Source organism: Trachemys scripta, chromosome 8 (assembly GCF_013100865.1).
Source record: "Trachemys scripta elegans isolate TJP31775 chromosome 8, CAS_Tse_1.0, whole genome shotgun sequence".
Taxonomy (NCBI): Eukaryota; Metazoa; Chordata; order Testudines; family Emydidae; genus Trachemys; species Trachemys scripta.
Window position 1 is genome coordinate 30,145,466 of NC_048305.1, and position 26,038 is coordinate 30,171,503.

The following is a 26,038-nucleotide window of genomic DNA, read 5'->3' on the forward strand; positions in this document are numbered from 1 at the left end:
GGGGACAGGGAGCAGAGGGGTTTAGATGGGTTGGGAGTTCTGGGGGGGGCTGTTAGGGGGTGGGGAGTGGTTGGATGGGGCGTGGGAGTCCCAGGGGTCTGTCTGGGGGTGGGGGTGTGGATAAGGGTTGGGGCAGTCAGGGGACAAGAGGCAAGGAGGCTTAGATAGGGAGTGGAGTCCTGGGGGGCAGTTAGGGGCAGGGGTCCCAGGAGGGGGCAGTCAGGGGACAAGAAACGGGGGGAGGGTTGGGGGTTCTGAGGGGGGCGGGAAGTGGGAGGGGCAGGGGCGGGGCTAGGGCGGGGCTCCTCCCGTCCTCTTTTTTGCTTGTTGAAATATGGTAACCCTAATTTACTTTACATTTTGTAACTTTCCTGACTTGCACCATCAGTGTAGACCAAATACCTAACTGCACCCTTGTACCATTTTCCTTGCCTCTGTAGGATTGTAACGGGATGGCACTCACCTCTCTCAAGCGCTCCCCTTGGCAGAGCGTGCATGCCTGGACTCTTTCTCTGCCTTGTGGTGTGTCTTCAGCAACTCACCCTCTGGCCGAGTCCCACAGTCTGTATGTGAAATAAAAAACAACCCCCTTCTGGGGGCACAAGTGCAACAAGGGGGTCTATCTAGGCACCCTCTCTAAGGTCCCTTTATCTGCAGCCCTATCCCTGGGCTCGCTCCTCAATCAGTCCAGCAGGGCCTATTGGTTCGAACGGTCTCTCTGCCCCTTCTGGGATTTCTCAAATTGTCCCTGCTCTGGAATAGAGCAGTGCCCCCAGGGCTCCCTCCCTGGTGGCAATGTCTTTGCCTTCTTCGGGCCTTTCTGGGCCCAGCTTTCTGGGGGGCATCAAAAGTCCAGGCCATTTCCTCAGTGGCTAATGCAGGAAGGGGGGCATCAGGACCACCCATTGCTCTGGATCCCAGCCCTGGGACCCTGTAGATAATACCATCAACTGTGTCCCTTTTAAATAAAATCTCTCTCTCTCCTACAATTCCCTGGGCCACTTCCCTAGTACAATTTTCACCTTTACTTCAAGGCCTTGTCCTGGTTGAGTCCCAGCAGTGAGCCTAGAGATCCTTCTTGTTCCCCACAGTCTCTGCCAGCACTGCTCTATCTGATGTCCTGTAGCTCCCTCAGCCGCCTGGCTCCTCCAGCTCCAGCAAGGAACGGAACTCACTTTGGCTTTGCAGATCTTTTTATACCAGCCTGCTGGGCCAGGATTGACTGCTGCCTGCAGCACCTTCTGATTGGCTAAGTCCCACACAGCCACTCTTCGCAGCTTGTAGGACCCTCTCTACTGCCCTTTTCTGGGGCAGAGTGTGGCAGGGCTGCAAGGCCTCCAGCAGGGGCCTCAGGCCCTAGTCCACCCCATCACAAGTATATCCAGCCACTTTCCATTTACCCAAGCAATATAGCTGTGACACATTCTCAGTATCTAACATGTATTCTCTTCTCCTTTGCTACTACAAAAACAGAGCCTCAGAAAACAGCACCGTGCGTCATTCCCACAGACTTTATAGTACAATTGTTCACACTGAATGCCCTGTCAGATTTATTTTGAACACCCACAGAAAATGCTCTTCTGGCATCAAACAGGAATTGTGTATATGTAAACAGCCCTACAATAGAAATACTCTCCAACCTTGGCTATGAGGTTGATTCCATGTCTCCAAAAGTTTTCTACTTCTTGAGCTTGTTAGAGTTGCTGACAACAGTGCATTTACAAGGCTGTCTTGCACTACTTTTGTTAACAGTGAAATTTTAATAATAGAGAAAGGGACATTAGTTTTAAGTTTTTAAATACATTATTTAAAATGAAGTTTAAAGACAAAATAAAAAATTGATAGATCTCCTAAACACTTGCACGATCTTAAGAATTCTAGGGACAAACTCAGTCGTGGTGCTATTTCATAAATAAAGAACTGAGGATGAAATGATCTATTCATTACTTCATGCTGATGGGGAAGAGAGGAAACTTCCTCCCATTTGCAATTAAATATTTCTAGAGGTCTGTACTCTTACATTAAAATGTCTTTTCTGTATAGCAGTAACAGGACTGTGTGCTTTTCTCTAATGCTGCCACTGACAAGACCATAGAAGATGACATTGTTGGGGGTGAACTTTGAAGATCAAATTGTAGAATACATATGTAGGTTATGGAAATACATATTTTTAAAATTCAGATAACTGAATCAGAGCAAATAAAGGTATAGACTTGGGAGGGGATGTATAACTCCCACAGCTTGTGTAATAGTTATGAATAAAACACAAAGCTGTTCGACATGATTACTATACTTTGTGATGCTCTTCAAATGTACTTGAAATAAGCACTGACTTCTAAATAAGCTAGTTCCAAAAGAACTGAATTTTTTCAGGTATGTTACCTTTTCCTTTTACCCTTAAGGAAACACAGGTTAACTTGTATATCAGAAAGAATTGGTGGTAGCTGTTAGGTTAACTTATAAGTTGTAACTGCTTCCATACTTTAGAACATGTACTCCTCATTGTGCTGAAAGGTTTGACTAGAATTTCAGTGTACATTGCCATTTTATCTTGATGATGGAGCCATAACCAACAGTTTAATGATGCAGTCAGTGTTCACAAAAGCAATCTTCACTCATCAATATGTCATAGAATCATAGAATATCAGGGGCACTCTGATACCGGCTGCCAACTAGACATAGAGCCATTGATCACTACCCGTTGAGCCCAACGATCTAGCCAGCTTTCTATCCACCTTATAGTCCATTCATCCAGCCCATACTACTTTAACTTGCTGGCAAAAATACTGTGGGAGACAGTATCAAAAGCCTTGCTAAACACATCCACTGCTTTCCCCTCATCCACAGAGCCAGTTATCTCATCACAGAAGGCAATTAAGTTAGTCAGGCATGACTTGCCCTGAGTGAATACATGCTGTCTGTTCCTGATCATTTTCCTCTCCTCGAAGTGCTTCAGAATTGTTTCCTTGAGGACCTGCTCCATGATTTTTCCAGGGACTGAAGCTGACTGGCCTGTAGTGCCCTGGATCCTCCTCCTTCCCTTTTTTTAAAGATGGGAATACATTAGCCTTTTTCCACTCATCCGGGACCTCCCCCGATCGCCATGAGTTTTCAAAGATAATGGCCAATGGCTCTGCAATCACATCCGCCAACTCCTTTAGCACCCTATGATGCCATGCATCCGGCCCCATGGAGTTGTGCTTGGTCCAGCTTTTCTAAATAGTCCTGAACCACTTCTTTCTCCACAGAGGGCTGGTCACCTCCTCCCCATACTGTGCTGCCCATTGCAGTAGTCTGGGAGCTGACCTTGTTCGTGAAGACAGAGGCAAAAAAAGCATTGAGTACATTAGCTTTTTCCACATCCTCTGTCACTAGGTTGCCTCCCTCATTCAGTAAGGGGCCCACATTTTCCTTGACTGACTTCTTGTTGCTAACATACCTGAAGAAACCCTTCTTGTTACTCTTAACATCTCTTGCTAGCTGCAACTCCAAGTGTGATTTGGCCTTCCTGATTTCACTCCTGCATGCCTGAGCAATATTTTTGTACTCCTCCCTGGTCATTTGTCCAATCTTCCATTTCTTGTAAGCTTCTTTTTTCTGTTTAAGATCAGCAAGGAGTTCACTGTTAAGCCAAGCTGGTCTCCTGCCATATTTACTATTCTTTCTACACATCGGGATGGTTGGTTCCTGCAACCTCAATAAGGATTCTTTAAAATACAGCCAGAAATCCTGGACTCCTTTCCCCCTCATGTTATCCTCCCAGAGAATCCTGCCCATCAGTTCCCTGAGGGAGTCAAAGTCTGCTTTTCTGAAGTCCAGGGTCCATATTCTGCTGCTCTCCTTTCTTCCTTGTGTCAGGATCCTGAACTCGACCATCTCATGGTCACTGCCTCCCAAGTTCCCATCCACTTTTGCTTCCTCTACTAATTCTTCCCTATTTGTGAGCAGCAGGTCAAGAAGAGCTCTGCCCCATTTTCATTGGAAGGTAGTCTCAGTAAAATCAATGATGGAGCCCATAAAACCCCTCCCCCACGATCTTTAATATCAGCATTCAAAAGTACTGCTACTGCAGTACTGAACAGTTTCTTTCCATGTTGCTGTCATTGATCTTTTAATTATGCAATTAGAGCCTGGTGAAAATTTTTGGTGGAACCTTTTTTGTCAAATGCAGATTTGGGTTGACCTGAATACATTTTAAATTTGTCAATTACATTGAATTGTTTCAATCAAAAATAAATTTCTCAAAGTTTTAGTTGCATTTTGACATTTTTAAAATGAAATTTAGATTTTTTTTTACTCGAAATTACTTTAGTTTAAGAATTTACTTGAATATAAAAAATTATGTAACTTCCTCCTCCCATTAAATGAAATGTTTCATTTCAGTTCAAAGAAAATATTTTGTTCAGCCCAAAACACACACGCACACAATTGGGTTGATCTGAAACAAGTTATTCAATTTTTGGGGGTGGAAGGTAATGCAAGCAAACTGACAACAATTATTTGCAGAGTTCTACAAATGAATAGAGGTGGGCAAAAAAAAAAAATTCGCTGAATAGTAAATTCACTGAAAAAAGCATTTTTTGTGATGCTGAAACTATTCATGAATTTGGGTCAATTTGCTGAAAAATACTCATAAACAACTTGAAATGAAAAACAGATTTTTTTTTGTTTGGGTCAAGTGAAACATTTTGTTACACCCAAAACTAAACAAAAAGTGGTGGTGGTGGGGAGAGGAAGTGCTTCTTGTTTGAAGTGGAACAAAACATGATTTTTTTTTTCATGGGGGGTGGGGGAGGGGAGAAAAAATAGTTTCCTATTGAACTGAACTGAGTTTTTATTTTTCAGTTTAGCCCCCAAACTGAAAAATAAATGACCCATTCAGCTCCATACCTGATACCTTTTCTGCTACCTGGATCAGATGTTAGAATTTAATGATGCTGAATGCAGCATGTTATGTTTTTCATTGAGCAAAATTTTTTCCTGCAAAAATGAATCAGTTACATCTTCAGACTCTCAAATAGCTCCTAGTAACATTACTGGCATATATATTACCATGCAGTGAAAAGAGGAGTGAGTGATGTATCAGTAACAGTCAACATGACTGATGTTAGACTAAAACATGAAGGTCACTTATTGAAGTGAGACCTTGCATTAAAGCATTCAACTGTCAGAAACAAAAGTACATTTAGTCGATAGTTACTCTCCATAGCCTAGCCTGCTATCTGTACTGCAAACACCAAATCTTTAAGAATAATGGAGCAAATATTAACATTTTCTGCCACACAGCCCATCTTGCATTGCTCCTATATGTTGTTTGTGTGTGGGGTCGGGAGGGGGGGTGGTGGAGAGGACTGGTTGTATATTTTGGAAATCTATTTTTCCTGGATAAATATAGATTGACCTAAAGCTGTTGGAGGAGGAAGTGGTAGGCGTTTTTTTATTGTGGATACACTCATATCTCCCCAAGCAATCATACAATAAAAAGATATTTAAAAGGAATGAGTATAAGAGAACGCTCAGAGACTTATCACAAAAGCCTCAACCTTGAACTCCTGGCAGTCCAGATGAGTCAACTGTCGATATATAATATATGGCTTTGAATTAGAATTTCAGTATTTTATTTTGAAACTTCTGTTTTGCCCAGCTCTAGTGTTAACAAATGCTTCTGTGCCTCATCAACAGAGGATTTAAGTTTGTTACAGCTATTAGTTCTAGAGCCTAGGTATTTAGTTTGGGTTGTGGAGACTCAAGCATTCAGCTTTGGAGGTTTCTGGTTCAATCCCCAATACTGGCTCAGTTGGCAATTGTCACACAGCAGACACTGAGTATTTTTGCCACTAATGCTAACACAAGATGGTGCAATATGTTGCGCACCGATGTGATTTGTTGACTATATGGCCAATAAGCATAAATTGTTTGTTTATTTTTTGTTTAATAGGCTGCAGTTTTACAAGAGCAAAATGCACAAACAACCTTTAGTACTATCCAGCCATCTGCTGCTGTTTTAATTGAATTCTTCTTAATCAAGTTTCCTATTGCCAAACTGACCCATGAAGGAGAAGGAAGTGTGTTGGGGATGTGAAGGAGGTATTTCTTTTCAGGAGGAGCATTATTATTTGGGCTTAAAAGAATCACATCTCCCTTAAGTAAAGTAATCTACTTCATTGTGTTAAAAGAATTTTTTTTTCTGAGCTGATGTTAAAGTTGAGACCAATTTATTTAACACCCCCCCCCAATTTATTCCTATCACTATAATAATTTATTTCCTCTCCTAGGAGGCTACAGATGCTTGATTGCAAATTAAAATGTTAATATATAGTGAAAGTGGTGTGGGAAAGAGACAGATGTGAACATGATTTCTAGAGTTGGCTGCTTAGTCATCCTGGGGGAGAGCTTTTTATCCCTTTCGCAGGCAAACGAGTCACAGAGAGAGGGCCAAGTTTTGATTTCAGTTACATTGGTGCCACTCTATTGAAATATCAGAGGTTTAACAGAAAGCCCAAAGATTCTCTTAAATCAATCAGCTGTTTGCTGAATGGCTAAATTTACAGGAAAGGCATCCATATCAATGTGCTTAAAGCACTGAGTTTTTGCATAGCAGCCAGTGCTGAAAATCTTGAGTCATTAGTTGACCTTGTTGTGTGGGCACAAACCAAATGTCAGTGTTTTTAATAAGTACCCTTTGGTAGCTGTCCCATTCACACTCAGAGCCAGTATTTCCGATGGTCAGGGACTAGGATCCAAAACAAACTAATTCTATCTGCTTTGTTAATCTGCTCTGCTAACAAAATGGGTGAGGTAATATCTTTTATTGGACCAACTTCTGTAGCTTGTCCCTTCCACCAACAGAAGTTGGTTCAATAAAGATATTACCTCACCCACCTTGTCTCATTCATATCCTGGAACCAACACAACTACAACAAATCACCTTCTTCTTTGATCTTTTAAAATTTAAACTTTAGGTACTGCTTCAACATTGAATTTATGACCTGTGGTTTGAATTTAGACACTGGAAATGCCAAATAACAAAACAAGATATAAATCTTCCTAGTAAACCACTCAGCTTTTTCTTTCATTAAGATTTTGGCTATGGGAACCCCTTTCCTTTAGTTGTCTTAAACCTCACAAACACTGCTCTGACTGTTCGAAGGCTGCTGCCCTTAACAGTTCATGTTTCAGTTCTTCACTTCTATCACACTTCTCAGCTAGACTAACATTTTTGCATATTTCTCTGCCAATCAGTGTTTGCTTAGCTTTGATGTCCCTTGCAATATCTAAAAGCTTTTTGCCTGCCTCTAGCTTTGCAAAAGCCTTTAGTTTAATATTGAAAAGAAAAGCATATGACATTGTCAGTATATAAGCCAGGGTTCTGTGTCTTCTGACAGAAAAGGGACGCATATTTGAGATGCATTATTTATTTCACTAGAACATACTGGTTTTTGGCTTCTGTGGTGGTGTTTGGTTTCCTTCTAGATTATTTTTCCTCCACTTGATTTTTGACAGCTGCTGCATATCACTAATGCAGTGAGTGCTGCTAATAGTTTGTACTGCTGGTACTACTCTAAACCATTCTGATAAACATGAATCTAACCTCCCCCTCCCACTCCACCTACAAGTTGAACTAATCACAGACCTAAAAATTACTGATCGCTAGGTGCAAGTGATCATGACTAGATAATATTTATGTGCAAGCAGAATGAGCTCCAAACCAGTAATATATGTATTACACTTTAAAAGCAGTTGAGACAAATTAGTTGGGAGAAATAATCTGAATAAAAAATGTGAAAAATTGGAAATTGTTTAAGCATATTTACTAGATGCCCCAAAAGCCAGAATCCCACAAATGAGAGAGAAGGCTACACGGGGTAAAAAAAAAAAACCAACATGGTTTAGAGGGGAAATGAAAGCAGCTATAAAACAAACCAACAAAAAGCAAATGGAAGAAAGGGAAGGTAATTGTAATGAATATAAATCAGAAGCTAGGAATTGTAGAAAATTGATAAAGGAAGCAAAAGGACACAATGAGAACTCCATGGATCGCAGAATTAAAGACAATAAGTAATTTAAGAATGTTGAAACAAAATTAATCCTAACAATGATATTCATCCCTAACTAGAGGGACATGATAGAAGGTCAATAAGACAGGAAAGGCACAAGTGTTCAATAAATATTTCTGTTCTGTATTAGGCGAAAAAGCCAGATGTAGTCATGGCATATATGATGACACACTTTCATTCAGGGTCCAGTCAACGTAAGGCTGGCAATGCAAGTCCAGCAGTGACTTACCAGGTTGTCCTGCAGAGGTGAAGAATATGCACTCTCGGGTTTTCCTTTCTCCCCTTCCTGCCTGGTACAGTAAGAATCCTAAATGATGAAGGGGATTGTTCACTATAATCTGCATCCACTCCCAGGTTTTTGATATGTGTGGGAGATGAGGATCCACCTAAAGGTACTGGAGCTGGGAGCTGAGAGCAATTGCTCTGACCTCAAAGCTTCTGACCCCCCTCCCCTTCCTCCACCTTATGAAGTTCAAACCTGTCTATATTCTGATGGACAGCATGACAGAGGTATGACTGCGAAAGAGGGGCTTGCTCTAGCCAGTTGTCAGGGAAACTTTCTGTTCAAAATGTTCATTATCATTACGTGTCTCATCTTCCCAGGAATACCAGGGTATTAGATTTCAGAGTAGCAGCCTGTTCTTCTTTTTTCAGGGTATTAGAGCAGACTGTTCACACAACCAGCAGTACAAATACTTTATCCAAGGCTCCATCTTGTATTATCTGTTTCACTACAACTGTGGTTAGTACCAGTCTCAACAGGGGTAATGCACTTGTGCTCATAGGTGCTAAAACTGGGGATGCTTCCGCACCCTGTGGCTTGAAGTGGTTTCCATTATATACTGGGTTTACAATTTGGTTCAATGGCACTCAGCACCCCCACTATGCAAATTATTCTAGCACCCTTACTTGTGCTTGTGTATGGTTCTCATCCAAGGACAAGCAAGACCCAACATAAATATCCTACTACTTCTCCTGCACCCAGAGCAGGAATTGCTCTATGTGTGACCTGTAACTCCATTTAATTGGGAGGGCATTTGAATGTTGGTCAAGTTGGTACCAAGTTGCTGTCATTAGTTGGAGACTGCAGTTCTGTCATTCCATACTCTGGGTATGATGATACCCATAAATCCTGTTTTCCAATCTACTGGATCTCATGCCTTTGAGTTGAAGTTCAATTCTTCCCCCCTCCCCCTCCAAGTCTGAAGTTTCTCTGGCTGACAGCTTTACTCTGGATTGCTGGGGCTCTTTGAGTGTTACTGCGAGGTCTAAAAGGTACTGCTGGAAATCAGAAGTCTTTGGTCAGTCAAACCAATTCTGAACTGAAAAATTCCCCATCTGAATAGCTCCTAAGTTGGTGGATCTGAAAATGTCCTCATTAGAGTGTCAGTTTACTCTTGCCTTTGATATAGTGAAAAACTTGACTTCTGCACAAAAATGTTTGGATGTTATCACTGTTTCAATCTCTGATACACAGGTCGACAGTCTTCCCATACTCTGCAATAACCTTATTAATGAGAGGTTTACTCCATGAAGAGCTAGAGCTGTTTGAGGTCATTATTTTGCTGTGATAGCTGCAGAAAAGGAAATGGAATTATCTATTTCAATACTTGGGATGTACTGTGAATACTATGGAAAAATAGGTTCATTTAGCTCACCAGAGAGGTATTACCTGTTAGCATGAACTAAGGAATTGTCCTTATAAAGCTAATAGGCTTGTGTTTAAACACTAGTCAAATTGTTCTCTGTGAAGATATCATTCTTGATAGCCTAGAGAGAGCTAATGAGATACAAGCCTAATAAGAAACATCCTTAAATAAGATGTTACTCTGTCTGCATCTCCATCCTAACAACTCTAAAAACGCATCAGTATTTTCTGCTTCTTTCAGACAATTAGTCCATCTCTTTGCTAAGTCATTTATGCTCAAGGAGCAGGGCACATACTTTGCATGTTCTTAGAATTGTCGATATCTTCATGATGCTAGATGCAAGATGTATCTGCAAGTTATCCACATCCTTGAAGATATGGGAGTGAGACCAGGGGAGGCAGTTCATCACAGTCCAAAAGTCGTCCAAAGGTTTCACAGTTGTGATAAGCTGATGAAGGTACAATCCTTCAGGAATTGTTAGTCATCATGAATTCAAGAATAGCAAGAAGTGTGGTAACTACTGATTCATACTTGACTCAGCATCTAAAGCTGAGGCTCATTTTGGCAGTTGTGTTGTCCTTATTCAGTTAGAACTCCTCAGTCCATCTTCCTGGTGTTTGTACTGCTGGCTAAACTCCCATAAGTGGGAACATGCAGAGGCCACTTGAAGAAATGTTTACTTAGCTGTAAGCAGAGATCTTCAAAATGAGCCTCTGCATATTCACAATATGCCCTCACCTTTTGCACTTCTTGGGAGTTTTAGGTTAGGGATTCCTGAATTACTAGAAGGAACTGAATGGCATTGGAGTCCCCCCTTATGCCTTCAATTTTCTAAGGATGGGAGTGGGAGGGATGAGCGGACCCTATGGACACTGCTTCACAGAAGATTCTGGTGGCTTGCAGTGCAACTGCCTTCATCCCATAAGGTGTGAATATGCAGAGGTTTATCTTGAACTCCAGTTATGGGTAGGTAACTTTCATTCCATGGAGCGTTATGTAAAATTAAGACAGTAGTAATAGTACTGTGAGACACTAGTGATATGTCAGGTCATTAAATAGTATATTATGTCTAAAAGAGCAGAAAAGTATCAAGTATACAAACAAGGATTTAAGTACTTACTGGAAACAAACTCTTTAAAGCATAACTGCACGCTTGTACACAGGGAGCAATCATACAGATGACTGTTGTAGTGTTTGTAAATGCAATGGCATTATACACAGTACAGTTTGAGCTTCAAGAGTGCAACTTTTTGTTGGGGGAAAAATAAGCTGAAAACAGGTTTATGTAGATCTAATTGCTAGGGCTTTGCAAAACTTTCCTGTTGAAACATGAATCAAGATAAAATGAAGGCCATGCTGTCCAAAGTTTGCAAATACTTTGGCAAATCTGAGCAAAGTTCCAGGAAGCCTGTGCTGCCTTATGTTTTTGGTAGAGAATTACCGTATTTTGAAGCCTAAACTCAAAGCCAAACTAAAGAAATGTAAGCCCATTGAGGAAGCCAGGTCTTGGGAGCTGAAATAACAGTTGCATACAGAGGTATTAGTACAACTATCATATTAACAGTATTATCCATTAGGCTCAGCAATAGTGTCTTGTCTCTTAATCATTCATCCAGCCAACCCTCCTCTGAATCCATGCTATTGGAGTACACTTTCTGGCTGTGCGGTTTAGTTGAAACCCTTGTGCATGCATCTCTTTTTTTTTTTTAAAGCACATTTGGCATCGTACATTCTTCTACCAAATTGTTCCTAGCATTTTGCCGGATACAATACGAGGGTCTTGGTCCTGATTTCTTCAATCAGAGCAATTTTTGCCGCTTTGCCTGTATTACTGGAGTGATGCTAGAGAACAGAAAAAGTTTTCGCTCTGTGTTAAGATATTCTTTGTCCTTGAAAGGTCAATAACTCCAGTCTCCGCTGTTTGAGATTTAAAAATTATCTCTGCAACTTGGCCATTTTTAGTGCTTGGCTTTCTTCAAGGAATACAGAAACTGTTGTGTAAAATGAATCACTAACTATGAAGTTTAATTGCATGGATTTATGGATGCTCTGTTCAATGAATTCAGTTAGGTTAAAATCTTCAGCTCTACCCATTTTTTAAAGCATAACTTTCTGGAGTGATGGGATTGTGCCAACCAATCACCGTGACACATTTTTGCAGCAACATCACCACTTGATACTCCATATTTAGAGATTTTGTGCCTGCAAAATTTGATGCCACAGAAAAAGTACCTTGATCATGATCACAGATCTCTGCCCCCTTTCTCCAAAGGCTGATCCTGTCTTTCTCTCTTCAGTGACTTGACTTTAAGTGTTGGGAAGCAGATTCTGATGCACATCAGTGATTCTGCTGGCCCTTTTTCATTCACTGAGTGCAGACTTCAGACACTCAATAGCTTAGTTAAATCTAAAGAGTATGAAATGGATCATCACAGTAACTGGAAGACTTAACTAAGTGCAGAATTGTTATTCCTTTTCTTTCATTTTTTCCTTTCTTGTGTCTGTTTTCAATACTTTTTTGGGTAACATACAGTAAATAGAATAATTACTGAAACATATGAGCAGATTGCCCTAATAGCTATCCTCTTCCTAAGGGGTCATGCTTCAAAAAGGCAGATCCCATTTTGTTAAGTGCCTTTAAAGCCCACAACTGAATTGTGGCCATAAATCTGAGGAGTTGATGGTACCTGATTGTTCATGAAAAAATTTGTGGTGTCATGTTCTTAGGCACAAATTGCATCCATAAAAGTCAGACTGAGTTTGGCTCCAAATATACCTCTTTGGGAAGTAACACCTTGACTTTGAGTAGACTTATTGACAAACATATTGGCATTCTGGGTTCAGCAGAGAGCTATTGGCCTGAAATGTGATACTTTTCCATTAACTAAAGATCCTTTTGGTTTTCTCTTCAGTCATGATTACTGCTTGATAACGCAAAGCAGAAATAGCTATCATAGTTTCTAATTATAATTCCATTTTCTGTAGTTTGATTTTCAATGAGTGCACTTTTCCTATCTGTTTGTGATTTGATCATCCCTCTATATTCCAGGGCTTGGAAGGTCTACTCATGTATTATATTTCAGTTTTCAGAGGTTTAGCACCTGTACACCTAAATATTTTCTATTTTGGGATTTGTGTGGTCTCCCCTTTTAAAATTCCCCAGCCTTTTTTCTATGCATGAGGTATTTCCTTGCCTGCTTTCTTTTATTTAGATTTCCCTACTGTACCTTGATCACTTTATTTTTCATTTCCTTGCCTTGATGAAACTGAAGAATCTTTTTTTGACACAATTCTGAAGACCTGTTGAAGCTTAACTGTCAACTGATGTTAAAGGATTTGTCTCTATCTACCAGATATTGAATCTGTCCATATTCTTGTATTTGCATATTTTTTTAGAAGAAATAATTATTTTTGTCAGATTTTCCTCTGTTTTGTGCAGGTGGTGTAGATTTGTTTAACTGCATGGACTGAAATGAAGTAGTTAAGACAGTTTCAGTTCTGGTAGTTGACTGCCAAATGTTAACAGATCTTATTGGGAGAATAGAGGCTTATTCTACATTGGGGATTTTTCCCAGTTCCAGCTATCAGTGGAACCTGTGAATTGCATTGATTAAGCATTGCATTGATAACCCCTTGAAACTAGTGAATATACACAATGGCAAATCATAACTTTTCTTGTCCAGTTTGCAAGAGTGCAACTCAGTCAGTTGCTGGCTATAGACAACTGAATGGAACTAATCCCAAGTGTAATCGGGGCTTATGACTCCATAATTTAGTTTAATTTTGCTCAAGTTCTTAGTGAAATATGTGGAAATATTCTCTTGTTGTAACACCTTCTTTTTCCAGAAACTCTGGATGTGGCTTTAAACACAGTGGTCCAAATTATGTAGAACTCTGCAGTTTTGTGCATTTGTGCTGCAGTTTGCAGAATGGCCTGACTATTTCCTCTGGCAGCAAAAGTAGTGCAGGCAGGAACTTGATGTCAGTCCAATCATCACCTCCAACATCAAGACAAGAGGAGGATCTCTGTTATGAGAATGACTTGGTGTGGCAGAACTCCAGTCAGATGGAGTGTCTCGTGCTGGTGCCAAAATGCATCTGGAAAAAAAGATGCTTTTATTTTTGTTCATTGCAATCTTTGGAAAATTTAAATATTCGGCGGCATCTGCTTATAAACTGAAATTTATTTTTGATGTTTTATAAAAACCCACAATTTTATTGTAGGGAACAATACAATACAAACCTCAATTATCACAAGTTCATGTAATGTAATGTAGTGACTAGGTCAAGTGTTAGAAATTGTACACATAAAAATACAGTGTTGTCCCGCTAGTAAGGAATACAGTTTTGTGAGCGCACTGCCATATGGGGCCAGTCTTGGAGTACTTAGTAACAGGAGACACCTGTCCAAGTATTTGTGATTGACGGACTGTTTTCTGACAGTCATCTACTCCAGTGAGAACACTTTGCAAACCTACATTAGCCAAAAATCTCCAGTGGGTGCAATCTGGTATATACATTCACCTATAAGGATCTAAGCAGAAAGGAATAGTAAGAGCAGTTGCCTGCTATTGATGGGCCTCTGACCGTTGCCTATGGCTGATGGTGCAGTTTGGAGAACTTTAACTAGGTTGTGCTCCCCTAATAACATCACAAATAAAAAGTTTTCAGTTACATTTGGCATTTCTGAGCATATGGTTAATGACAACCATCTTGCTGAAAAGTAACCTCCTGTCAGACTGCAAAGTAAGCTGTGATCTTACATGCAGAAATTGTATGGCAGTTTTCACCCTACTGTTAGGATTGTTTGAGATAATGGAATGACTTGGATATATAAGTAATACTCTCCTACTCTCATTTTTCAGTTCATGTCCCTAGTTTAGGTGTCTGTGACAGTCACTTCATAGTTCAGTAGAGATTAAATAAAGAACTCCTCCATGTAAAGCAAACAAAAACTTCAGTTTTTTTCTATGGGGCCTGAAATAGCTGGCTGCCCTGGATCTCTCCACACAGTGCAGTATTCAGTGGTAGCCGTGTTAGTCTGTATCAGCAAAAAAAACCGAGGAGTCCTTGTGACACCTTAGAGACTAACAAATATATTTGGGCATAAGCTTTCGTGGGCTAGAACCCACTTTATCAGATGTATGAAGTAAAAGATACAGGAGCAGGTACAAATACATGAAAGTATGGGGGTTGCTTTACCAAGTGTTAGATCAGTCTAAGAGATAAAACAATTAACAGCAGGATACCAAGGGAGGAAAAATAACTTTTGCAGTGGTAAGAGAGTGGCCCATTACAGACAGTTGACAAGATGGTGTGAGTATTAATATTAGGGAAATTAAGTTTAGGTTTTGTAATGATCCAACCTCTCCCAGTCTTTATTCAGGCCTAATCTGGTGGTATCTATATTGCAAATTAATTCCAGTTCTGCAGCTTCACATTGGAGTCTGTTTTTGAAGTTTTTGTTGTTGAAGAATTGCCACTTTGAGATCTATTATTGAGTGACCAGAGAGATTGAAGTGTTCTCCTATTGGTTTTTGAATGTTATGATTCCTGACGTCAGATTTGTGTCCATTCATTTATTTACGTAGAGACTGTCCGGTTTGGCCAATGTACATGGTTTGGCCAATGTGTAGCATTGCTGGCACATGATGGCATATATCACATTGGTAGATGTGCAGGTGAATGAGCCCCGGATGGTATGGCTGATGTGGTTAGGTCCTATGATGGTGTCCCTTGAATAGATAGATGGACAGAGTTGGCACCGGGGTTTGTAGCAGGGTTTGGTTCCTGGGTTGGTGTTTTTGTTGTGCAGTGTGTAGTTGCTGGTGAGTATTTGCTTTAGGTTGGGGGACTGTCTGTAAGCGAGGACTGGTCTGTCTCTCAAGGTCTGTGAGAGTGAGGGATCATCCTTCAGGATAGGTTGTAGATCCTTGATGATGCGCTGGAGAGATTTTAGTTGGGGGCTGTAGGTGACAGCTAGTGGCGTTCTGTTACTTTCTTTGTTGGACCTGTCTTGTAGTAGATGACTTCTCAGTACCCTTCTGGCTCTGTCACTCTGTTTCTTCACTTCACCCGCTGGGTATTGCAGTTTTAAGAACGCTTGATAGAGATTCTGTAGGTCTCTGTCTGAGGGATTGGAGCAAATGCAGTTCTATCTTAGAGCTTGGCTGTAGACAATGGATCGTGTGATGTGGTCTGGATGAAAGCTGGAGGTAAGTATAGCGATCAGTAGGTTTCCGGTATAGGGTGGTATTTATGTGACCATTGCTTATTAGCACTGTAGTGTCTAGGAAGTCTAGCAGTATAGAACTTTACATAGTCTCTACAATCTGTCTTGTACTACTTTCTAGCTGTCTACCTTGGCTTCTTCCTTTGCACCCAGCATCAGTTCTGGTGCAGGGAAATTCCACAGCCTCACTCTACTTAAAGGCATGATATTTTATTCACCCTGTCATAAAATGACTTGAACGATTTTGCTTAACTGTTGAATAGTAACTGCAACAATGTGCATGTCTAGCACCTGGGAATCTTAAAATGTTTTCCAAAAACTAAATTTTGCAAGAAGCCTGTGGAGTAGGTGAGGGACGGATGTATATGGATCACTTCACCTGTCACTGAATTACAGCCCCTGGGGGGGAAAGAAAGGAGCAGATGTGCTCTTCACATTAATTCGTTATAAAAACTGAAAACATTCATTGGTAGCCATTTGAAACTGCAAAATGTTAGACTGCAATTGAGAAGTGTGAATCTAGCAACAATGCCAGGTTTAATACCCTCTAAAGAGAATGTCACAAGGTCTTTAATAGCCATCAGTGCTCAGATCTGCATTAATTTTTCAGATGTGACAAACCCAAGTCTTTGGTCTGGTTGAGTGCATCATTTACTAGTACTACTTCAGCACCAAATAATTTTTTTAAAACTAGCATTACTGCAGGGATGGAAACTGGTTTGCTGTCCTTTATATTAATTTCTCAATTGGTACAGATTTTTTTTCCCATTGGGATTTCCTAGTAACGAACAAAGGTTAAAATACTAGTGTGTATATATATCTTGTGTGTATATAATACATATGTATTCCTCCTCATGAGCAACTTCCCTTATCCTTAACTCTGTTATCTGAAGGAGTTTAATATCTCAGCTAATGTTCGACATGGGTGTTTTGAGAAAAGAGATGTTTGGATAATAGGGGGAGTAGGGAGCTGGGGGACATGGTTAGGAATTACATTGGGAGTATCCAATAAAAGTAGGAGGGGTGTAGAGCAGGGCAGCTAAACTCGCCTAGCTAAAGCTATTAAATGCAGAGGCTTAGTGCTGGAGCATTTCAGCTAAATTGGTTAATTCCTTTCAAGCTTCCAAACTTGCCTTCCCACAGCTGTGCCATTCTCCTTTGTAAAAACAGAACATGCTTTGAAGTATGGAGGGCTGCATCTTACCTGAACCATCAGTTACTGATGGCTTTGGATACTGACCGAGACATCTGGATAATTTGCATTGTACAATGCTTTTTTAAGTAGAAAATATAAATACCTAAAATTTGGGGATGTGATGTGTTGGGCTAGGTAACAGATATACAGTTATAATACAATATTTTCTATCATACATACAAAGTTAAAAGAATATTTAAGTTGCAAAGTCAAGCATTCAAAAAGTTAGAAAATGCCAGAATTAAGGTAGTCTGTGCAAACCTCTGCCACTAGAGCTAATAGCAATCGTAGATCAGCACTAGAGGAGAATGGGACGCCTTGCCAGTGGGTTTCACAATATTTGCTCGCAGTAGGGGAATGGAGGGTCTCTGGTATCTTGGGTTCTATTCCAGCTCCGGGAGGGGTAGTATGAGCTTGCGGGCACAGAATTTGCCTGTTCCCTGCCCCCTCTTGCTTTGGTTCCTCATCTGATCTATTTTCCCTCCTTCCTCCACCCTCACCACCCCCAATTCCTAGTCTCTTTTCCACATGCCAATTCCCAGTTTCCCTCTATCCCTCTCGTAATCCCTCTGCCACCTGTTGTTAGTGCAGAAGAGAGGTGTTAAGGCTGCTAAATTGCTACTGCCACCAGTGTTACTGTTCTTGGAGTGTCGATGCAGTTTACCTATTCAGCAGACCTTGACGTTATTCATAAAGACCACAGGCTCAGTTCAGAGGTAACGAAACTCAGCCAGGTTTATTGTTGACAAAGCACAGTACTAGCACCCTGGCTCAATGGTTACGGGTACACTAACACATGTATGCCTGCAACAATGATACCAGCTCACTCGTACACCAGTATGTTGTCCCGTTGGCGAGTACAAAATGCCCCTCGTAGAATTCTCCTTCTATATATTGATACGAACATGTTATGTATTACACGCCAGATATTGTTCATTACCATCCTTATCCTTGTGCCTGCTGGTTAGAACAAAACATCCTCATCCATTATCCCGTAATCCCATCCTTATTTTATGAGTGGTTGATATGCTCTTGTACCATCTCTCAACAATGTGTTTACATAGTTAGTTACTTGAGAGATCCGTGTGTTTTTGTACTGTCCTCTCCAGTCAGGAATGTGCTTACATGGTTAGCTAGTCTGTCAAAGCCAGGTCTACTCTCGTTCACAGCCTTTGGTTCATACTATTACTTATGCTTAGGGCTCCAGCAACACCTATGCCAACCTCCAGTTCTGAGTGTGTCTGTCTAACTGGTGCCCCTTACTTAGGCTTTGTCTACACTACGGGGGCAAATCAACCTAAGTTACTCAACTCCGGCTACACGAATAATGTAGCTGGAGTCGACGTACCTTAGATCGACTTACTGCAGTGTCTACACCATGCTGGGTCAATGGGAGACACTCTCCCGTTGACTTACCTTACGCTTCTTGTTCTGGTGGAGTACTGGAGTCGATGGGAGAGCAATCTGCAGTCAATTTAGCAGGTCTTCACTAGACCCACTAAATTGACCCCAGGTACAGTGTTGATCTCTGGTAAGTGTAAATATGCAAGTATTTGACAACTGTCAGCCTATGATGTAACATCACCATTGGCATGCTGGACATGACCTCAGACTTCAGTTTAGCCATCAAAACAGTTACAATTATATTTGTTATAATATATTTGGTTCAGTGAAGTTTTAAGTTCTCTATGAACATAAATCCTATGTGACACGAAGGCACTCACTGTCACGGGTGCTGGTTTCTGATCAAAAACTCCATCACAGTTCAATCTTAAGTCAAACTACTTTTCACAGAAAAACTCAAGTGCCAAATGTGAGCATAAACAACTGCCAAATTTAAGACCATGTGTTCTCAATAATATTTCCAAAAGGCAAAAAAAGGTTTAGTAATTTAACAAGGAAATTTTTATAATTAAGATCATTTAGCATCTGACTTCCACGTACAGATCTAAATGAATACTACTAGACTGTAGTTTCCATCTTAACTTTACTAGCAGTTATTGTATCATACCCTTCATTGCTAACACATTCATCTGATTTGTTGGACAAAGCAGAGACCGAAATTAATTCCAAACCTATTTGCATTTCAGAGCTTCCGTGTGCTGTCATGGGCAGATGGGGTGGAAAGGCTTTCCTAAAGTTTCAGGTTTTGCAAACCATTTTCTGTTTCAGAGAAGACCTCTTTCTGACCGGGCCTATGTTCGGATGATGCCTGATAATTTTGATTTCTGCCAGAAGGATCATCCTGAGACACTGGCAAAACAAATCTATCTTATGTACTATCAAAGGCAACTTAAATGCAGAATTTCACTTACAGTAGATGACACAAATCAAGGAAAATGCCAAAATTTAATCTATCAAAATATTGCTTCACATCTGATCTGAGATCAGCATACCTAACCAGTTGAGCTTGAGATTGACATAATACCATTTTGTTTCCCCTACCTCTTTTTCTTCCCCTCTCATGATCTACTTGCTCCTCTTCTTTATAAGCCATGTAGGAGCTGGCAACGCCCACTATTAAAGATGCCTGACACTTTCTCTTATAAGAATTTGTTTTCAGTTGCTTATAACTTTGGCAAACTAACCATTTTGGGCTGAAATTTTCCATGCCGGATATCTGCCTTGGGCTAAACTCTTTGGGGGTGAAATTTCAGCCAAAACAGTTCAGCGATTTCCAATAACGAGTTTAGCCTGAAAATACATTTTAGCCATGGTAAATTCGGGTGATATTTTAAAGAAATTCTTGTTCCCCCATGCTTTGAAAGAGGCACCTGAAATTTGACAGGTGGGTGACATTTGTGTCTCAAGGGGCAATAATGCAAGAAAGGTGAACTTGAATATAGCACATAGTCTACTAAGTATTAGGAAAAGTATAGCTAGCTAAAGCTGTGCACTTCCATGTAAAATATGGTATAGGAGCAAGGAAGATTGAAAAATTGTCCATCTGGAAAGCCTTTGTGACTTATTTTGAAAGCTGTCAATTCACTCAGTCTCTTATGGGATAACTGCTTCTCTCCTCCATAGCCCTCTTTTTGTGTGTCAGGCCTGATATGAGTTACAGTATAGTGGGCTTTCTGCCATTGAGTATTGAGGGTCCCTTATGGGCACACCTAGCTTTGGCACATAAGCAGTGAATATGCGATGCTTAGATCAAAATTTGCTAGTGTAACTCTACTTAAAGTCAACGGGTTGGATTTTTGAATGGTTGATTTTGAAAATTAATGGGAATGGCTACTTAACTTCCTTAAGCTGCTTGCAAGAATTCCATTAGCTGAGATATATCAGGTACGAGTTTGGCTCATTGATTTCATTAGGTTATGCTCACCACAGCATCCATGGGCTGAGTCTTTGTTCGGCTTTCTGGAGGAAAAGGTCCCCTCTCCCCCTTAAAGGTGACCTGACCCCCTCCTCAAAGGGTCATAGAGGGGAAGGCGGGAAGTTTTGCCAGAAGCTGGGAATGGACGACAGGAAAAGGATCACTTGATGATTATCTGTTCTGTTCATTCCTTCTGGGGCACCTGGCATTGGTTGGAAGACAGGATACTGGGCTAGATGGACCTTTGCTCTGACTCTTTCGGCCATTCTTATGTTCTTTACAGGGATGGAGCAGGTTAGGGGAGAAGAGCAGGAAGCAGCTTGACCAGATCAGGGGGTGGGGACTGCCCTTCCTGCTGGCTGAAAGAGTTGTGGTAGTGAGGTATTTATACCCTATGCAGTCCCAGAAAAACCCTCTCTTGTTGGAGTGGATTGGCAGCATCTACCCATCCTGGAAATTTGCAAAAGGACCGGTTTTCTCATGCCCCACTATTTGCATTATGCTACTCTGCCCTTCTCTTTGGGGGCTGGGAAGGAATTGTCCCCTCCCAGCCAGACTGGCTAAAGCAGGATGGTTTTTTTGCCTTTTGCATAGCAGATCTGGGAACCAGTGGGGTGAGGGCAGGGAGTCAGGTTATAATGTTTCAATTTAGTATGAAAAAAACCATGACCGTTATCCAATGCAAATGAGTCAGTTCTCAGTGGAGAATCTGGCACTGAGATTCCTGCTTTATCATCTGAGGGTCTGAGGATTGTGATGCCAAAACATCTCTCTGCAGCTTTATCTTGTCTTTAAGTACTATTTCTCTCCTTCAAATGTTTTTCTGCTTTATTTATGGTTCAAATTTACTAGTTACTATTGGGTTTTCGCCAAGTTGTTTTAAGAAGGTACACACTCGAGCTCTCAGTGGCCGTAAATCTGTTCTTCCTCCATTAGGCTCATCCCTTTTTTTTCTCATGTAGTTAACTGTGGGAGCCATGGTATACTCTTGCAATCTAGCCCACAAGGGAAAAGAACAACTTCCAAGAGTTGAAATAAATTCAGTCAACTTAGTTTAAAAAATATTAGTAATTATGGATTTATCTAAGTATAGGAGAGGCAGGTATCATTTTAAGTTCCTTAAATAACTTCTCTAATTCATGCACCTCAGTTCTGCCCTGCTATTCAAGTTCTAATCCAAGAACATGGCTGCATTGTGGCTTTATGATGTGCCCATTTTACCTTCACTCTAAAAATCCAGCATTGGTGTAGTCAAATGTTGATCTGTAGGCAGAGCAGTTTCTGGTCATAAAAAAGTTTTCTGAAAGGTTCCCAGGCCATTCTTGTATCTAGAGTTAGTAATATATGGGGTGAGTGTTATGATGGTGTCTAAATTTGCCAAGATTATGTTCCATTTGCAGATGAATGATTGAAACAGAAAGGGTAGCACAATATTTTTGGATTCTGTGTAATTAAAATAGGGAATACTGAAAAGGCTGTGATACAGTTTACTTTGGATGGTAAATTTTAAGATTTTAATCACATTTCCTGCATTTGCCTTTTTAATTAGTTGTGCTGTGACCCTTACTTCACCCATATTTGTAAAGTGCCTTGAGAGAACTTCGCTGGCTTAGTGACCTCTCTGAACACAGGGCTATTCAAAAAGCTAGCTGATGGGCAGTTTATTTAGTAGCATTATAGATAATTTTACAGTGATTGAAATTTGAGACCTAACCGTGGCTGCTCATTGCCACGATGACAGCATTAGGGCAAATCATGGGGGTGATGGTCAAAACTCCTGGGTTAAAGAGAGAACAATGTAGAATAAAATATATTAAATGCACAAATAAAAATGGCCTGAACAGCCTGAAAAAAAGCAGCTCTTAAGTGGTCTAGCTTAGCTTCCAGGTCATTCCTGTGATTTCACTGAATGTTGTTCACTGAAGACAGCTACATAGAGAGAAGCTTGTTTCCAGAAACAAATGGGTTAAACTAGTCTTGTGCCAATAACTAAATACAAACTATTCTCTTGTTATCTAGCAAAATCTCACCTCTTGCTATACAATATGGCTAACACTTAGATGAACATAAGTGGAAGTTGCTGCAGGCTTTCCTAGCAAACAATTTTTTGCACATAGATGTTCTTATTGCTGCTCAGTCTCTGTTGAAGTGGTTATGCTGCCCATGCTGTGATTATTGCAAATATTTTTTACCTTGAAGAATCCATTTCTGCTACCAGTGTGAATTGTTGTAAGACTGAACTTCTTGCCTTTAGATTTCCTGCAGCTAGCTTAGCAAAATTCTCCTTAGATCTTGAACTCTATACTTTAATTTAAAATGTTTGTTACTCATACGTAAAAGACTGCATTATGTTATTAAATACACCATATGGGGGCTGTTAAAACTGTTTGTGCTTTACTACCAATGCTTTTAATATAATACATGTAAGCAGCATTATTATTTGCGTGGATAGCAGAATGTTAACTGCGAAAATATAAGCTTCACAATTATGATCTGCTGATTATTTCACCTTCCTAAAGGATATAATGCTTTAACGCGTGAGGCACTTTAAGACTGCCAATAGCAACCTCAATTATGTTTTCGGGCTTGTTCATATACACAGAGGTATGGTACTGTTGTCTGGATTTCCTGATTGACTCCACTGTGACTGAAGGAAAGTCATGTAGGCTAGCATTTTTAAAGAAGTCTAATGGTTAAAAACCTAAAACTCAATGAAATTCATTGGGAATTGGGTGCCTAGCTTCTTTATATGTCTTTGAAAATCCAGGCCTAACTATCCCTCAATTTTTCTCAATGTATGGCATATAGATGCTTCAATAATTACCTCACAAGGCCTCATAAATATGACTTAGGCTAGGTCTACTCTACCCCCCTGAATCGGCGGGTAGAAATCGATCTCTCGGGGATCGAATTATCGCGTCTCGTCAGGATGCGACAATCGATCCCCGAATCGACGCGCTTACTCCACCAGCGGAGGTAGGAGTAAGTGCCGTCGACGGGGAGCCGCAGAAGTCCATTTTGCCAGCGTCCTCACAGCGGGGTAAGTCAGCTCCGATACGTCGAATTCAGTTACGCTATTCGCGTAGCTGAATTTGCGTATCTTAAATCGACCCCCCCCCCCCGTAGTGAAGACCTGCCCTTATTAGTTATGGCCACATTCAGTACATTGGGGCTGAATGGGCAGTAGTCTAGTCCATAAGAGTAAACCATTGTGAAGATGGGATTAGAGCTGAGCGAATAACAGATTCTTAAGAACAAAATAATAATGAAAATCCTTTTGGGCCAAACTGAATGATTTTTTTTTTTTTTTAGATTTTTGGTGAATCAAAAAGGTAAAAAGATAAAAAATGCATTTCTTGTCAAATGAAATAGTCTGTTAGCCATTAAACTAAATGTTTAGTTTAGATGTTGAGCATTTTTTAATGTTTTTAAATTTTTAAAAATAAACAGTAACTTCAAAAGTTTCAAAATGGATGGAATAATAGAAACTGTTTTGGAAATATCAAAATGAAACATTTTGATTTTTTTAAATTGTTTTTTGACTGAAAACGTGGTGACATTAACAAGAAATTGTGAAATGTTTTGGTGTCTGCATTTTTTTTTTTCCTGAAGAAAAGTTTTAGTATTAAAATTTTCATCAAGCTCTAGATGAGATGTTGTCCTCTACTTGCTGGTCCACAGAAGAAGTGACCCAGAGCTACTGTCAACTATGCAAGGATTCTTGTAGAAAAAGTAATAGAAGTCTGTGGTTTTGGATCAGAGTTCCAAATCCAATTTCCCTAGATATGAGAATTAATATAATTGTCTGTTGTCACTAGAACATGGATTGTGAATAGTGGAAGTACACTTCAGATGCATGTTGTCTTATAACATTATTGAACAATTCTATTTAGATTTAATACAGCATAATCTGTTTAAAAATTTATTTGAAAATGGAAGATTTCCATGTATCTGAAAGTTAGTAGAAGTTTGGCTGTTGATTTAAATGGCATCAGCACTGGTGAAACATGATTTTTTCCACTTATGATGGGCAGCAGCTAAATCCTGATTATCTTCTTATAAATGTAAAGGAAAGTAAGCTGTTCAGCACACAACTTTTTTTTGGAAGGGGGTAATGTCTAGTTTTTTTTACACTCACATTTCTTCCATGAAATTTAAATGATCAAATACCTCTCTAGAAATTTCATTTAAAAAAAGATACTGCTTGCACTGCTATCTGTTGATTTCATTTCCTGGTAATCTTTTTTGTGTAAATTTGCTTGTTTTATTTTTTTGAAGCTGCTTGCTGTTTATGGTAGGGACTTAATCTCTTAATCTGTTGTTTTTCAATTAATCTATTTGTGAAGAGAAAGTTTAGCTTTTATACAAAATCATTGCTGATTGGCTTTTGACCAAATTTCACAAAAAAGCCAGTTTTGGAGAGAAATCAAATCTGGAAAATTTCAGTTCCACAGTTGAATTTTTTTGGATGGAAGTTATGAGTGACTGAAAACAGTCTTGCATAGCTTTACCTAGTGGTTGCAGTATTGTCCGAATACTACTACTAGTTTGGTTTTTTTAAATAGTGAGTTGGTTACTATGAAGGTTGGGTATACTGGTTTTACAGTCTATAAAATTAGTGCTGATTGGAAATTTAGCTGAAACTACAGTACCTTCTAGACAGTCATGTTTAACCCCCATGATTTAGATTTGGTTGGGACAAAACAGGTTCTAAAATGGACTTGTAAGCCAGCATGGACATGACCAAACTATGTTACATCCATGTTCTAAATCTATGTTCTAGGGTTATATCTATCTTGAGCGAGAACATGATATAGCTAATGCATTTTTGGCCCTGTGTCCCAATTTACTGGACAAAATGTCAGAACTAGGTTGAAAAATCTGCTTGAACATTTGTGGAGGCTCAAGGAGTTCAGTTGCCTTTTTGTAAATGATTTTGTACATCATCATGTTCCCTGGATTTGAATGGAGCTGGAAACAGAAGCATCATTATGCATGGGAAAGGACATTTTGGGCAGAATGTTCAGCCCATGCCAAAATTAGGATCTATTGATAATCAAAATGGATTCAAGATGACCATCTGTAAGAAGACTTTGGGAAAATATTTGGGCACTTGGATGATTTAAAACTTACATATTTGGTTATTACTACTAAACAGGCTGTGCGGAGGCCTTTGTGGAATGAAGCTGTTATGCTGTTTGATCAGAGAGACTCTTAACTGGGAAAAACAACTTCAAAAGAAAAGCACACTACACTTTCACACACGTTTTCTAGCAAATTGTGGTCTTCAAAATGTGTAACAGTGGCTAATAAATAATGGTCTTGAATTCTGATTAGTTGGCACTGTTTGATTACATTTCTATTTGGTGATCTAGGTGGGTCTTATAAGATACCAAACAGTGACAAAAATCATTTATAGGTGTAGGCTTCATATGGTGTTAAATACCACCAACCTAATTGAAGACCGGCATGGAGAATACATAGCACCTTGAAAAGATGAAGCTGCAGTAATTCACTAGTGCAGTATTAATGCTTGAAAATGTAGCCTCCAACATGCTACAATTTTCTCCCATCAAAGATAAATTG

The 26,038-nt window shown here is 39.9% G+C and overlaps 1 protein-coding gene across 2 annotated transcripts in view; it reads left to right on the forward strand.

Moving 5' to 3' along the window:
• DOCK2 (dedicator of cytokinesis 2) overlaps nucleotides 1-26,038 on the forward strand; it is a 494,284-nt gene that overhangs the window by 96,260 nt on the left and 371,986 nt on the right. The gene's annotated exons all lie outside the window — the stretch shown is intronic.